The 15,175-nt window shown below is 36.1% G+C and overlaps 1 long non-coding RNA gene across 1 annotated transcript in view; it reads left to right on the top strand.

The window, feature by feature from the left end:
* LOC127516758 (uncharacterized) overlaps positions 1-14,773 on the top strand; it is a 67,641-nt gene extending 52,868 nt beyond the window's left edge. The window contains exon 3 of the long non-coding RNA XR_007931076.1: positions 13,544-14,773. This is a non-coding gene — a long non-coding RNA (uncharacterized LOC127516758). The remainder of the gene's footprint in view (positions 1-13,543) is intronic.
* Positions 14,774-15,175: the final 402 nt, after the last annotated feature.

Genomic DNA, 15,175 nt, shown 5'->3' with positions numbered 1-15,175 from the left:
CTGAGAAGTGCTGTTTATGTTGTTTATATATTTATGCTTGAAAACAAGCAACACATTTGTTACTGCAGAGTGTCATACAGTGTTCTTAAAATTAGTTATCTTTTCAGACTGCTTAGTCACCTATGGTATCGATTTAGTATCGATACAGAGGTATTAGAGTCTAGTATCGACCAAAGCCAAAATTGTGGTATTGAGCCAACCCTGCAATGTAAACATGTTTTTTGTTTATATGTTTGTTTGTTTTTTTTCAGTTCAGTTGCCACCATAGTTTGGGGACACGTCTTAACACAAAGCTTGGTTGTTTTCCAAAAACCTGAGGAAAGATGTTAAGATGAAAACTGTGAATGATGTGGAGATTCCTTTCTCCTTCTTTATCTTAACTCCTTCCTTATCTTAATCAGGATTACCAGACACACAAAACTCATTTCCCTCTTAGCTCAAAATACAAACTTCCTAATTAGTTTGCAATAATTTATTTATCTCACTTTATTGCACTAGATAATTGTTCATCTTGACAACTATATATGTGATCCATCACAGCAAATAACCCTATAATTGCATTATTCCAGTGTGAGAGAAACTAATTGCCAGAAAAAAACTACATCTGACAAAAGCGACCCTTTTAGAAAATATACTGCTCAAGTTTAAAAAAAAACAAAACAACTTTTGTTAGTTTCAGCTGTCAAGTTGTGTCATCAAAAAATCTAAGTAATTAATGGTCTAACCAATCTGTTTGTGACATTATTTGTCTCTGTGAATTAACTCTAACAAGATCATAAATGTCTATTTAAATTCCTTAATAATGTTATTTACAATGAGATTTGGATCAGAAAGCAGTCTGTGATTCAGTTATGCTGTTGTGTTTTCTCGGCTGTGGGGTTGTGTTTCCTTAGAGGCGGGGTGCGAGGGGGATTTGGAAGGTGTGCATAAATAAGGAATCTGTTTCCAAGGCAGCTGCAGCATTCAAACTTAGTACAGAGAAAATCAGCTCCTGTTTATACAACATCAGACTGAACAGTTACACTTTATTTTAAAGGGATGATGCATTGATAAATCAAAATTTTTGTGATCCTTTGACATATAAGAGGTCATTGTACTATAAAAAATATCTTGTAAGTTTCAGAACTCAAAACATCCTCATAGTCCAAAAACACAGGATTACTCCAGCATAAAATGATGCCTCTGAGTATTACAAGGCATTTTGCAGTGCCTTGTGGAAAAATCTTGTGATTCTAACTTTAAGAAAGCGTGGATGAACTTTAATTTTAACGAAGTTCCAGATCATGTCATTAAGACACTGCTCATTTGTTTGCTTCATTTTACTGCAGATTCATTTTTAAACAAGACACTGTTTGGTGCAGGCTTTTCAGAGAGAGTCTGAAAATAAAATATGATGCAGTGACGACTATATTGGATCCGACAGCAATGTCGCAACACACAAGTGTGAGTAACAATGTTTTTACCATGTGTCACTATTGCTTTGTCTGTTACAGATAGTTTGATATGTACTAACTGTTTATACTGTAGTGTGGATGAAAAAACTATGAGAAGTTGTGATTTGCTGTTCTAATATGCAAAACTGTTGCCTAAACATAGCAGTGGGCGTTTACTTCCAAGTCTTGAATGCAGCACGCCTATCAAAATGGAATGTTTGAAAGAGAGGGTCAAAAACAGGATAGAAAATATCCTATTACTTCTAAATTATGTTTTAATGTAAAAATCTTGATAACATTATGTGGACCTCAGAGAACATTATAAAAAAAATGCAGTTCATGACCCCTTTAAGGTGTCCTTGTTACAGTGCAATTATAGATTTAAATAGTAATATTAATTAACATGTACTTACTGTAGGATTAGGATTGGTTTAGGGTCAGTTGCATGTAATTATGCTTATAATTTATAATTATTACTATAGTAACTAAATGTATCACGTGTAACAAGGACACTGTAAAAGTTACCAAATTGACTATTTTACTTGTAATCTGAACAATTGCAATTTCACAGGCATCTATTTCATTTGAATCACTGGTGTCCACTGAAGTCTTCAGTTGAAGTTCTGGACCACATGACAAAAATAAACAAACTTAAAAACCACATCAAATTTTAGGCCTGTTTTTCTTTATAAAAATAGCCAAACCTATGGTATGTTTCTCTTCTTTTTGACCCAAAGTGACTGACTGTGGTGGAAAGCACTGCAAGTAGCTGTTTTGATTATAGTTGACTGTCAATAGGTTGTTTGCAATCACATGGTTCTGGTGACGCGCGAAATTAATGTGGAGGGCAAGCGGTGAAGGGAAAAGTCCATACTGTGCTGGTTTATAAAGGTATAAACAGAAAATCACAACATATTTTGGACGAGAACCTTATGTTATGAAGAGGAGCGATTTTTCTACAGAATTGAAAGACTTGACTGCCATCGAGGAGGTAGATATAGAGAATGTGAAGCTGCCGTCACGCCGTCTTCAGGTCTGGGTTTGTTTATATCGTGCTGCCTTTCTGCTAGTGAAGTTAGGGCAGTATTTTTGATTTTCTGTCGTGATTGTGAAAAATGTCGCCATTGTAGGTCATTTATGCTGAATCGAGAATTGCAGCAGGAGCTCACATCATCGTTCAGGGAAAAAAAACTGGACGGTGTAATACAATTTTCGCCTTTTCTATGTGAAAAAAACACTAAGGGAAGCAGGTTGAAGTGGTGACGGGAAGACGCCATATAGCAAATCTAATAATGTCACTGACTGAACCCACTCCCTATCACTCAATAAAATAATCACAGCTGAGTGTTTTTGAAAGTGATGCATTTTGTTTGGTTTAATAATTAACATTAGGCTACATTTGCGAGTATGACTCTCACTCGGCTTGTGAATGAGTAGTGAATGAGTATAACTTGCACGCAGCCACTTCAAAACTGTTCACGAGCTTCTATGGGTTTGATTTTGGTTGTCATTTGTTGAAATAAGTACAAAAAAAATAAAAAAATAAAATAAAATAAATAAATAAAATACAGTGTGTCGGTGTCTGTCATAGACTGTGAAAACAGTGTCTGTCTGCTAAATGCCCCTCCGATTCTCCTCCGTGGTCATATGGGAAAGTGAATATTTACAAAGAAAACATTAAAACTACAGTTACATTTACACCCTTCCAACAAAGAAATTGATCGACTTCTGTCAGCTTTTTGAATACATTTTTTTATTTGGACATTTTCTACCATATGATGGCTGAAGCAGCAGAGCGTGACGCTGTTTTCAGGGTAACCAGATCAACATTGTAAACGGAATTCTACAAAACTGAAGTGAAAACACAAAATAATCATGCAATAGGATAAAATATCTTCTCTTCCCTAAGAACGATGCCATGAAGAATGTGAATATTTAACCAAGTCAAAAACAAAAAAGGTAAGCAGGTATCCGTATTCATTTCAGTATCAGCAGACGCAAAACGCTATAAAAGGTGACAACTTTTAAAGTTAAAAAACGGTATAAGTTACGTAAACGATAAAAGCTCATTGTGGTTTCGGTTTGATAGATTTGAGAAACCATAAACGACGCAAAACATAGGAATTTTGAGTTTGTGATAGCGATTCCTATATAGAAAAATCACTCCTTGCCCTCCAGCCGCATTTCGCGTGCAGCAATGACGTCATGTGCAAACAACCTATTCTAATACTTCTTTAAGCTTAATATTGATATAAAGGTCACTTCCAGCTGTAAAAGCAAATATAAAATATAGCTGTGAGCAGAAATTATTGGGGTTTAAGTGCATTGACACCTTTATGACTTCAGTACTGTTGGGGTCTAGGCTGACCTAAAATATAGGGCTGACACCATAACATATTCACGCTGGTGAATACACACGCACACACACACACATGGCAGGTTTTCGTGTTATAGTGCCACCAAGTGGCCAGCCCCTGCGATGTTTTTTTTTTTTTTTTTACTGTGACCTCAGATTGAGCTCTTATGTGTATAATGTGTTTGGTGAAAATATCTCATTCTGTTCAAGAGTTCAAGGTATTTTAGTAAAAGTCGCCCTGCTCCTTTTTGAATGTGTTGGTGCGCTTTAGTGACGGTAAATCGAAAATTCAATAATTATTAATATTCAGAATAATCTTTTTGCGCTGTTTTGTTCCGATCGGGCGAAAAATCTAGGACTAGTTCAAAAAAGTTTTTTTTTTTTTAATTCAAAACGTCAGAACAAGAATTCCAATGATATAAGACCCTTGAGTCTCCAACAAACGGTTTAGACATTTCATGCTTTCAATCACTGCAGCACCCCTTATTGGCCCATCGGGGCCATACCTTGTCAATCTCTCCCCAAATTGAGACCTACCATCTGGTTAAGTTTCAAGTCTCTAGGCCTTATGATTTGGTTTGCATGATCAGTTTTAAGGCAGAATAATAATAACAACAAAAATCCTTACACTCCTACTCCTAATGACTCAATTAAGTGGCCACCAACCGCCTAGACCTGATTTTAGGGGGTGGGGGGATTTGACTGAAACTCTTGGGGTACATCCTTCTATAGCCCCCCCTGTAATTTGAACATGGCATGTATGTGAACAAAATTATTTTAAAATGCTCTTTTAAAACAGGAATAACAATAGTATGTTAAACCTGGTTAATAATAGTGTAGTATTGCCTCGGAAGGCGGCCTTTTATCCATGTAATGATGTGTACATGGTCGGATATTACACCACAAGTTTAACCCCAGCCATTAAACTTCCATCCCTGCCTATTCCATAACCTCTAAAAAAAACTTGTTTCGAAAGCACTCCCTGACATTTCAAACTTTTCAAACTTTCTGCGTCCATGGCAGCTGATTTTAGGCATTATAAAGTACAGGAGCTGCTAAAAACGGTCTAATTTTTGAGAACAGCACCAACTTTGTGTGCAACTAAGGAGCCATCTTCTCTAATCACTCTGACATTTCACATTCCATATTTGTTGCGCAGGGTTTTTTTCTACACTTTGAAGGTCACTACTAAATTATCTTAAAGCATGCAAATTGGACTGTCCCTTCCTCTGATTTTAAAGTCCTGGAAAATTGACCCTTAAGTGTCTGCTGACTTTTTATTTTTCTCTTTTGGTTTGCGAGGACTGTGAAAGGATGCTACTGATTCTTAAACGTATCATGCAGTTGTCAGGAAGGCCTATATGTGCCTTCATATATCACTTGTTATGTGCAGTAGGTGCCGACCCAAGCCAGAACCCCGTAAACTACTCAGAAGCTGTTTACATGTGCAAGTGCTTCATGCCCTTGGCTCAGATTTAATAGCAAAGTTTCACTGTTACCTAGGACTTGTGGTTGGACTAAACTTTTGGATGTATGGCCCCAGTATTGTTCAGTGTAGTTCAGACAGCCATCATTTTAGTCATGCCACTGACTGGGCCATGTGTGCTTGAATATTTCATTGTAGACAGATGAATTTCTAATCTTAGCTCCAAGCTGCAGCATTTTGTCACAGATCCATTTCCTGTCTGTCTGGTGCTTTTTCCACTCGCACATAAGAAACCGTAAGCATAAACACACAGACAAGTTAATAAAAAAAAAAGAGCTTATACTTGATTACATTTTATGTAAACGTCCTTCCACTGCCCTAATGTATTTCCGAAGAGGTATTACAGAAAGAAGAATGATATCCTGAAATCTTCATTAATGAGCATGTCTCATTAATGGAGGCATTCTATTTTTCACTAATTATAGTCAAATTACATGCTTCACTGTTCATCAATAACCAATCTATGCTAACATATCACAAAAGTGGCACATACTTTATAATTAATGACATTCAAAGAACTAGATTTCACAACAATTTTGTTGCCATGGTGATCTGTTATAGTGAAGACACAATTTTCAATTTTCAACCTGTAGAAATACATAATTCTCACAAAAAGGAATTGGAATCATAATGAATCATGTCAGACAGCAAAAAAGTCTTTGGTGTCACAGTTGATGGCATCATGAATTTAGACCATACCTTTCCATGAGATTACAGCCTCTATTACATAGTATAATGGATGAGAAGAGAGAACAATTATTAAGGGAATGAAGACCATCAGACCACACAAAATCTCACCTTGGTCCTCACTTATGGACATTGAAATTCACAGCACAGCTTTTCAATGGGGTTTAGGTCAGAAAACTGGAATACATGTGGCAAAATCTTGGTTTTGTGAAAAAAAATCGAAACCCCCAGGCAGAGACAGACAGATTTTGATCTGAAATCTATTTCTATGGCACGCAGTATCCCAGCAAGATTACCAGGGCCTTCGGAAGATAAAAAGCCCCAAAACTTCACAGGTCCACCACGATCTTTCACAGCAGAGATCAGGCTCTCTTCTGCATGACCTTGGCTCTTTTTACTGTAAACCCACTTTCTCATGTTTGTAGCCAAAAAGCAAGTGGGTGAAATATTGCAGGCACCTGCAAAATATGCATATATAAAACCATTCACAGCAGCTCTGCCCACAAAAAAAGAGGTTTCCAAAGACCTAGCTAGGGATAATGATGGGACTTGTGTGTGAGTGGGATGATCCCTGGTACAGAGGAATGCAGGATACGGGGGTGTGAGAATTGCTTTGTTGCAAATGCCCGGTGTTTAAATTCATTATCTAAATAATTTGGTGGTAGAAGAAGCAGTGGAATGTTTTAGTTGTCTTTGTGATTTGTATTTCATTTTTCGAAAGTTGGCGTAAGCAAAAGTCTGATAATGAAATGCTTCCAAAAATATATGAAAGCCATTGCAGCAGCAGCAGCCATTTTATATGAATGAAAACAAATATCCAGTCAAATTTCTAAGTGACGATTTAAAGGTAGAGTGTTTTATAAACACTTTTTGTCATACTGGTTGAAACTCTCTTCACATCCTGATATCAATACATAAATGTTTGTCCAATCATTGCATTTGGTCCGAACCTGCCCGTCAGGTTGCTGTGATTTTGCCGAGTAAGACATGTTTCTAAATCTTTTGTTGATCCTGGAACAACATTCCTGTCCGAAAACACAGTCCTAATCCTATTCCTACCCCTAAACCTAGCCGTACCCATACATTATCTCTGATATTAGAGGGAAATAATAGGTGAATAAAAATGGTGTAGAAACACCTAACCCTGGTTTATAAGCCTAAACTTGACATTAACTCTAAACCTAACTCTCAATTACTCGAATCCACTTTGAGGTAAAAGCCTTTGAAATGTTATGAATGGTGTTACTCTTCACAAGTGGTTTTTAATTATGAGGGAAAAATGTGAAGTGGGAAGATGTCTTTATTTAATGTGGAGATTTTTCATTAAGTGTTATTTGTGTGGCTTTGAGCACTATAAGCATGCCCATGTTCTCTTTGTTAAATGTTTTGATCCCAGAGTTTGTATATGGCATGCTCATCTTCTATCACAGTTGTCTAATATAATCATTGGGAAGCAAGGCATTACATCAGTATATAATATAAATTAAAACTTGTTTAAAGCTATGTTAATCCTCTTGAGTTATGATAACGTCTTGATATACATTAACCCACAACACATTTGTTATGTGTTGTGGGTTACTGTATATCAAGACGTTATGATATTATATCAGTAACAGACATGCTAACTGGGTAAAGTGTACTATTATACTTTTAGTTATCAACTCTGGTGTCATATTAAAATTTCAAGCTCCCTCTCTAACCTTTAAAACAGACTCATACAATATTGTACAGCAACTACTTGTACAGCATATCAGCAAGTGTGGTACAAACAGATATTTCCTATGTTTTTCTAATCTAAGGCTCATGTTACAATAACATGTTTTAGTTTGCTGCCATAAATTGTATTAGAGATGCAGACTGTCCTTTACACTGACTACTCTCTTAAAGGTATAGTTCACCCAATAAATTAAAATTGTCATCATTTACTCACACTCATATTGTTCTAAAACTTTCTTCTGTGGAGCACAAAGGAAGATATTTTGAAGAATGTTGGTAAAATAAATAAACTCAAAATATCTTCATTTATATTCCACAGGAGCATCTTATACATAGATTTGAATTGATGTCTTTAAAATGTGTATGTTTTGTATGAAACAGTAATGCCTGCTGTGACATTTTCTCTGCTTCCTTGACTGTTGTCTGTTTCTGCTTGAACTATTATAGCAGCTGAAATGATGAGCATTTAAAGTGTAACTTGTACATTAAAATTCCTAATGCATGTGCACAAGCATTAAATAACTAGTATTAATTAAGGAATGATTAATATAATTAAAGATAATATGCTATGAGTTGTCAGTAGACTAGTCTCAGACTCATTTGGGGGTTGGCAGTTTATTTCCAGAGGGGCATGGCTTGTTTAGGTTTGAGAATTTAAACAGTGGGTAAATGGTTACTAATATATATATATATATATATATATATATATATATATATATATATATATATTCCATGAGAACCAGGGATAAAAATAAAATTGTGAGTTTAGTTTTTTTATTGTCATTACATTGTTTGGAGCTACAGTGGACATAGCATAACATGAAAAAAAATATATTTTTCAATTCAGGACTCCATTTTTTCCAAAAATAACAAGGCATGAAAAGACAAGTATATGTTTACTTTATGCGATATGTGTGTAAAATGGCCATAAATGGGTAGTCCCATTCAATACAATGCATCTATACATTGTATCTAATTTGCATATTAATGTGTTCTTGAGGCAACATGTAATGAATAAAAGAAAACGAAAAAGTGTATTAATGTGAGTAATAATTGGCAACATTTTCATAAAAAAAATATCTAATATTTCATAGGAATATTGATATATAACTTCTTTCCCTATTCACTTGTTGTGTCTCCCAAAATGCCTGATAAACATGCTGTAAGTCCTGGTGTCCACTACAGTGGACGTATAAAAATCGATGTCCTGTTTCATAACAGAAAGTCATATTCTGATTTGAAACCCCATAACAATTTCCAGAGGTGATGATTTATGACAATTTGAAAATTAGTCAGATTTAAATGATAATTACATAATATTATCATATTTCCATAAGGGTGCTAAATTTGATCATTCAATCAATGTCAGTCATTTTTAAAGACTAAGGAGAGGGAGTTGTCAACCTACATTTGGTATCTCTGAAAAGCCCTGAATCTGCTATAAAGTAACAGACAAATAGATGACGTTACCTCGATTTAGAACATGATCAATCTGGTATTCTTCCCCAAACACTGTTCCACAATTTCTGTTCTGTGGACTAAACACCACAAAATAAGCAGGCCTAGAGCTAAACATGGCTCTAATTGTGAAATGCTGTTGTTCACTAGAGGAGCAGAGTTTTTATTTCCATATTACAATGTTTGGTTGTAGTGTTTCTGTCAGAAAACGGCATACTGCTATCGTGAGACTAAAAGCGCGCCAGACATAAACAGCAAATGCTCCCTGCAGTTACATAACTGCCTGCACAACTGTTGTTTGAAGAGTTAAGTCTCCTCCTTTTTGAATCAAATTAAACAAAGCAAATGAACCACATAAACGAGGTAACAGCATGGAAAAATGGATTCAGATTAGCTTAAATGTTAGGGAAAATGAATTAGTAAAGCAAGGTCATTGGGATACAGTTTCTTTATAACTTTGTGAAAACATTTACCGTGGTGTAAGGCCACACTGCAAATCACTCCGAATGCTTTGCCAAAATGATGAGCGGAAACGTTTTACCAAACACTCCCTCCTTCCATTGCATCCGTGAAATACACACGAGAGGACATTAAACAGACAGGGTTCTCATAAACACGGTTCTATTGCATTCTTGTTTGAGAGTAGAAAAAGCTTTTCCTATTTACCAATCAAGCTCAGCATGTTTCCCCCCAAGGCACTCTGAATAGTGTATAGTTTTTCAGTCAGAATGCCTTCACACAGACAGACAAATGTTTACCGACTTTTGTGTGTTTTAAAGAGGCACAGTAAAGGTGCCGGAGGTTTGTATGGCAGTTGAAAGGTGACACCGGAGGTGAAAATCTCTCTTAAGAAAAGACAAATGGAAAAAACAAAAACAAAACTAAAACACTAGTTATGAGAACATTGTTGTCACCTGTCAGTAACAATTCTCAAAAAAGCGTCTGGATGTTACTTTGAACCTGACAGCTGTAAAATGGCTGTATTGTTATGGAAAAAGCTCAGATAAGGCTTTGTGCTTTAACAATTTGCTGTTGTTCAGCTAAAGGCAGTGTAGTGGTTATATTGATTATTTTCACATTAACATAAAGTTCTGATATGACAAAAGACATTGACTTATTAGACAGACAGACAGATTAAAAAAAAAAAATCAGTATCAGGCAATACTGGATATTTAGTTGTACACATAAATTTCCAACTCTTTTCATTAAAAATGCCTCAATTCCCTTGTAGCATTTACACCAACTTTTTAGTCAAAGTAGTATAGAATTTTAAAGTTCCCCTGTGGTGAAAATCAAGTGTTTAATGTTGTTTATATGTCTATGTGGTGTTTTTAATATGCTTTAAGATAATCCATGTGCAAATTCATAAATCAACACCATTTCTGAGTATTGTCTGTTTAAAACTTTAAACTTTAAAACTTCTGATTGGTTGAGCCATGTTCCAAGCTGTTGTAAAATTCCCGAAAACATACAGCTGACCGCATTACATATATCGCTGCACCACTGAGTGTGTATGTTGCTGTGTCTGTCTCAGCAACCACTCTTAGCAACATAAACATATGTTTGTTCTCAATTGATTTTGTTCATTGAAGCTTGTTCATGTTCATGTAGAAGAGTATTGTGAGAGAGATATCAAGTGAATCAAGTGTATTACCTGCATTCAGATTTAGCATTTTCATTCAGGTCAGTCCTATGTTCAAAATAAAAAATCTGTTTGAATGTCGGCTGTGATCTTGTCCTTTTAACATCTAATGGGTTTTCCCATGCCCTGCTGACACTGACAGCGCTAGTCAAAGCATTTGTCATTTGCGTCTTGTTCCATGTTTACAATAAATTTCAATATAAAAGTCTTTGCGACTGAGTGACTCGCTCATAAAGACAATCTTTGCCGCCATCTAATGGCGTAATGAATGTAACTTCTGTTGCTGTTCACTGTCAGGGACTATTTTTTTTTTCCAGCAGAAGGAAGGCTTTTGATTTTACTTCATGAAAGTGGCATTGATACATATTTTTTGGCTTTAATATTTATATTGTGTGGTAACCGTTTTATAAAAGCAATAAGCCCCATGAAGCCGTGGTTTACAGTGAATTTATAACAGCTCCATGACGTGCCAAACAACACTCCTTAGCTGTTATAAATTCACTGTAAACCACGGCTTCTTGGGGCTTTATTTGAAATCGTTGGTGTTTCTGACGTCACAAAAATCAACGTGCCAGCGGGCTTTAGCATATCATTAACCATGACCGATCTGAAGCAGGAAAGTCTCACGAAGCCAGGTTATCCCGGTATGTTTTTCTGTTGATATAAAAAATCAGGTAGATTTAGCAATATATCGGGTGTATGATGTATACAATGTTATGAACTATATGCCTTTCTCCACTGACGTTCTGAGCTGTTCAAAGCGTTTCTAATGATACTGATTTTTAGAAGTCAGACAGCGAACGGGAACATGGTTTGTGTAACATTAGCAACATATAATTAATGTGTTTGATAATGTGGTCAAGCAAAAGGCTAATCATATTAATATTAATAAACATATTAACTGTCATGTGTCCAACATTTACCTCTGTAAGTTGACCAAGTGGATCTCTAATGTGAGTGAGTGGGGGCGGGGCTAATTAGCATAATCATAGATCCGCATATACTAAATGAGGCAAGGGTGTAGAATTACATTCAAGATATTTTAAGGCATGAAGAAATTTTTTTTCACAGGAAAAAAAAAAAAAAATGTAATTTGGGGATTTTCAGAGGGATTTTTAAAATCAGCTATTTATCAGTTATTGGCCATAACATGAAAATAATTATCCGCTTATCTGTATTGTCTAGAATTTTTATAACAGTGTATTCCCTTATTTTTGTGTATAATCAGTTCGTCACATTAGCAAAATTTTTCTGGGCAAATTGTTTTTTGAATTGTCTATTATCAATAGAATAGCGATGTATGAAGCACAGCTCACACAGAAGTCACTTTCAAAACTAAGCAGCTTTGTGTAAATCTGACCATACCTTTAAGCTTTATTTATCATGCTATTAAAATGACCTTGGGGTTTCTGAATCCCTGTACAGAACTGGAAGGGAAGGACCCTCTAGACCGGATGTAAAACTCTCTCCTTTGCCTTTTACCAGTTACTGTAATACACAAACACATTATAGTAATTAATTCCAAACCACCCCTGTGACCTCTAACATGCAAAATATGTATGTTTACATTTACGGAGGAGAAAAATTAAAACCTGTAAACGGTGATGGTGGCTTGCTCCAATATGGAAAAGTGGGTGTGATGTGTTACTTGCATAAATGCCCTGGACACAGCCCATTCATCAGGCCCATATGCAGAGTATGCCTGTGACCTAGATAAGTTTGAATGCAAATGGATGAAATATGTTCTCTGCTGGGGCTGGGAACCAGAGAGCTGAGGGAGGAAGGCCGTGCAAAGACCCAGAGCTGATCTGTCACTGTCAGCATATACTATAGAGACCTCAGAACACCTGGGCAATCTCTTGATGACACAGCGCTGTGTTAGACAGGGAGGCCAAGCTGATATCTCTGGTCACCACAATGGTGTGCATGATGATGTTTGGAAGTGTATAGTCAATGGGAATTAATTAATGCACTCTAAATTAAAAATAAATAAATAAATAAATAAATAAATAAATAAAAGGTTTGCCTCTTAATTTCAGTGGCCTTGTGGAAGCTTTCCACATGTTCTATTGGTTAAAAGAATGAAAGCTGTGTATTTCACTGTGAAAATTAGACTGTGTGGTTTATTTTCAATACGTGCACAATCTGAAAACATCGAGCTCTGCTGCCAGCCGCTTCTCTCATTTTCCTGTTTTCCCCTCATTCATTTATTTATTCTTTCACTGCTCTTCTTTGTCAAACCACACTATTCATCTACACAAATGCACGTCTGCATTTCTTTGGCTTGACTGAGTGCGCTATAGAACAAACCTGGGTAGAGACGTTTATTCTTTGTTGTTTATTCTGATACGCTTTATTTCATCAGTGAAATGTTGCGGCATGTGTTTGTCAGAGAGATAAAGCCTCACAAGAAATGAGCCACAACACTCCACTCTGCTAAACAAGCTGCCCCAGATATAAGGATGCCGTTTGCGTGAGAGAAAAAGAGGGAGTTGGAAAAAGTAAACTCGACTGAAGTGTATTATTCATTAGTGAACAATCGAGGACATTTGGTTTTATTTCTGTGCGTGCTTCCGAGTGAATCCTCTGTGAATATGTCCCTTGTCGCTTGGTCTACAGCTCCATGATCAGAAGCACAAATAAGCTGCGTGAGAGTTACCTAAAGCTCATCAGCACTGAGCACAAAAGAACTGTTGGAATCCCAGTCAGCTGAGAAACAAGCGAAGGACGATTCTAACATGAGTTTCTCCGTTTCTCTTCTGCAGAGTGTCTAGACCAGGCTGCACAGCTACTTCATGGAACCACGGCACTTTCTCTCCCATCAATGTCATTCAAAACACTGCAGAAGTCTTGAGTACTTTCCACAAGAAGCGACTGCCACCCATGCCAGTGCGCACTTTCAATTTCACCTATGTATTTAAAAATAAATTCCTCTCCAAGGTAATAAATAATGAAGTCTGTGTTCAGGCCTCATTCCTCCCACTGTATTATTCACACTTGTATGAACTTTACTTTTTATTATTTATTTATGGACTAGTGTATAGAGAAACAGGAAGTTTTGTGAGACATGGCACCTTTAAGTCAGACTTTAATCTGAATCCCCAGGAGCACTAAAGCACTAACTTGTTGCAATCACGTGTGCTACTGCTGCACTACAGCTCCGATCACTTGCAAGAAATTTTGACTGGAGAAAAAACATTTCTACAGGCCTCAACTTTATCTGTCATCTCTCAGACAAAACTCACACTTAAAAATCCACTCTGAAAATTGTGAATCCATTCTACCTTTTAATGTTCTATATATTGAACTCTTAACTGCTAACAGGAAATTGAAATTCTATGTTTTTTGTAAATGCCAAATTATTATCATGTATGTTAATAGTGCTCATGTGCATTTTTCTGCCTATGCAGGTAGAGCACTGAACTAAACTACATTGAAAGTGTTTTACTGTTCAGAATGAAACATGCAACGCAACCAGTGAAGTCAAATTCCTGAGCGAATGCCTCTTGAGAGCCGGTTCGTTTCAGGGGCCGTTTACATGACGCAAAGAAAAAACTTTTCCATTTTTAGTACATCATTGTCATGTAAACGTACCCTTAGTGAATTCTGAGGTGTTTAGTAAGCACACAACATGACTAGTAAAGTCTGAATCTTGAAAAAACAACATTTGTAAGTCAGTTCTTTTTACTGAATCACAAACAATGCAACCACCAGAGAAGTCTAATTCTTGAGCGGATGACTCATGACTGATTCTCATTTTGTCACAGCTTACTCCATTAACCAGAATTGTTAATGTGTTATGTTGTACTAAAAGTTTGTGAAACTTAAATCAATCTGAATGGATGTTCATATAACAATGTGGAATTAAAGGGTTAGTTCACCCAAAAATGAAAATTCTGTCATTTATTACTCACCCTCATGTTGTTCTACACCTGTAAGACCTTCGTTCATCTTCGGAACGCAAATTAAGATATTTTTGATAAAATTAGATGGCTTAACATCGGATTTAAAAACAGTTTACATATTTAAAACAGTTCATGTGAGTACAGTGGTTCTACATTAATATTATAAGGTGGTGAGAATACTTTTTGTGCGGCAAAAAAACAAAATAAAGACTTTTCAACAATATCTAGTGATGGGCAATTTCAAAACACTGCTTCGAATCTTTTGTTTCGATTCAGTGGTTCGGAGCGCCAAAGTCACTTGATTTCGGCAGTTTGATACGCGATCCGAATCACTGATTCGAAACAAAAGATTCAAAGCAGTGTTTTGAAATCACCCATCATTAGATACTGTTGAAAAGTTGTTTTGTTTTTTTGGTGCACAAAAAGTATTCTTGTTGCTTTATAATATTAATGTTGAACCACTGTACTCACATGAACTGTTTTAAACATGTT

The sequence above is a fragment of the Ctenopharyngodon idella genome, chromosome 7 (assembly GCF_019924925.1).
Source record: "Ctenopharyngodon idella isolate HZGC_01 chromosome 7, HZGC01, whole genome shotgun sequence".
Lineage (NCBI taxonomy): Eukaryota > Metazoa > Chordata > Actinopteri > Cypriniformes > Xenocyprididae > Ctenopharyngodon > Ctenopharyngodon idella.
Note: the sequence above shows the minus strand (reverse complement) of the source record. Positions and strands in the feature narration are given on the sequence as shown.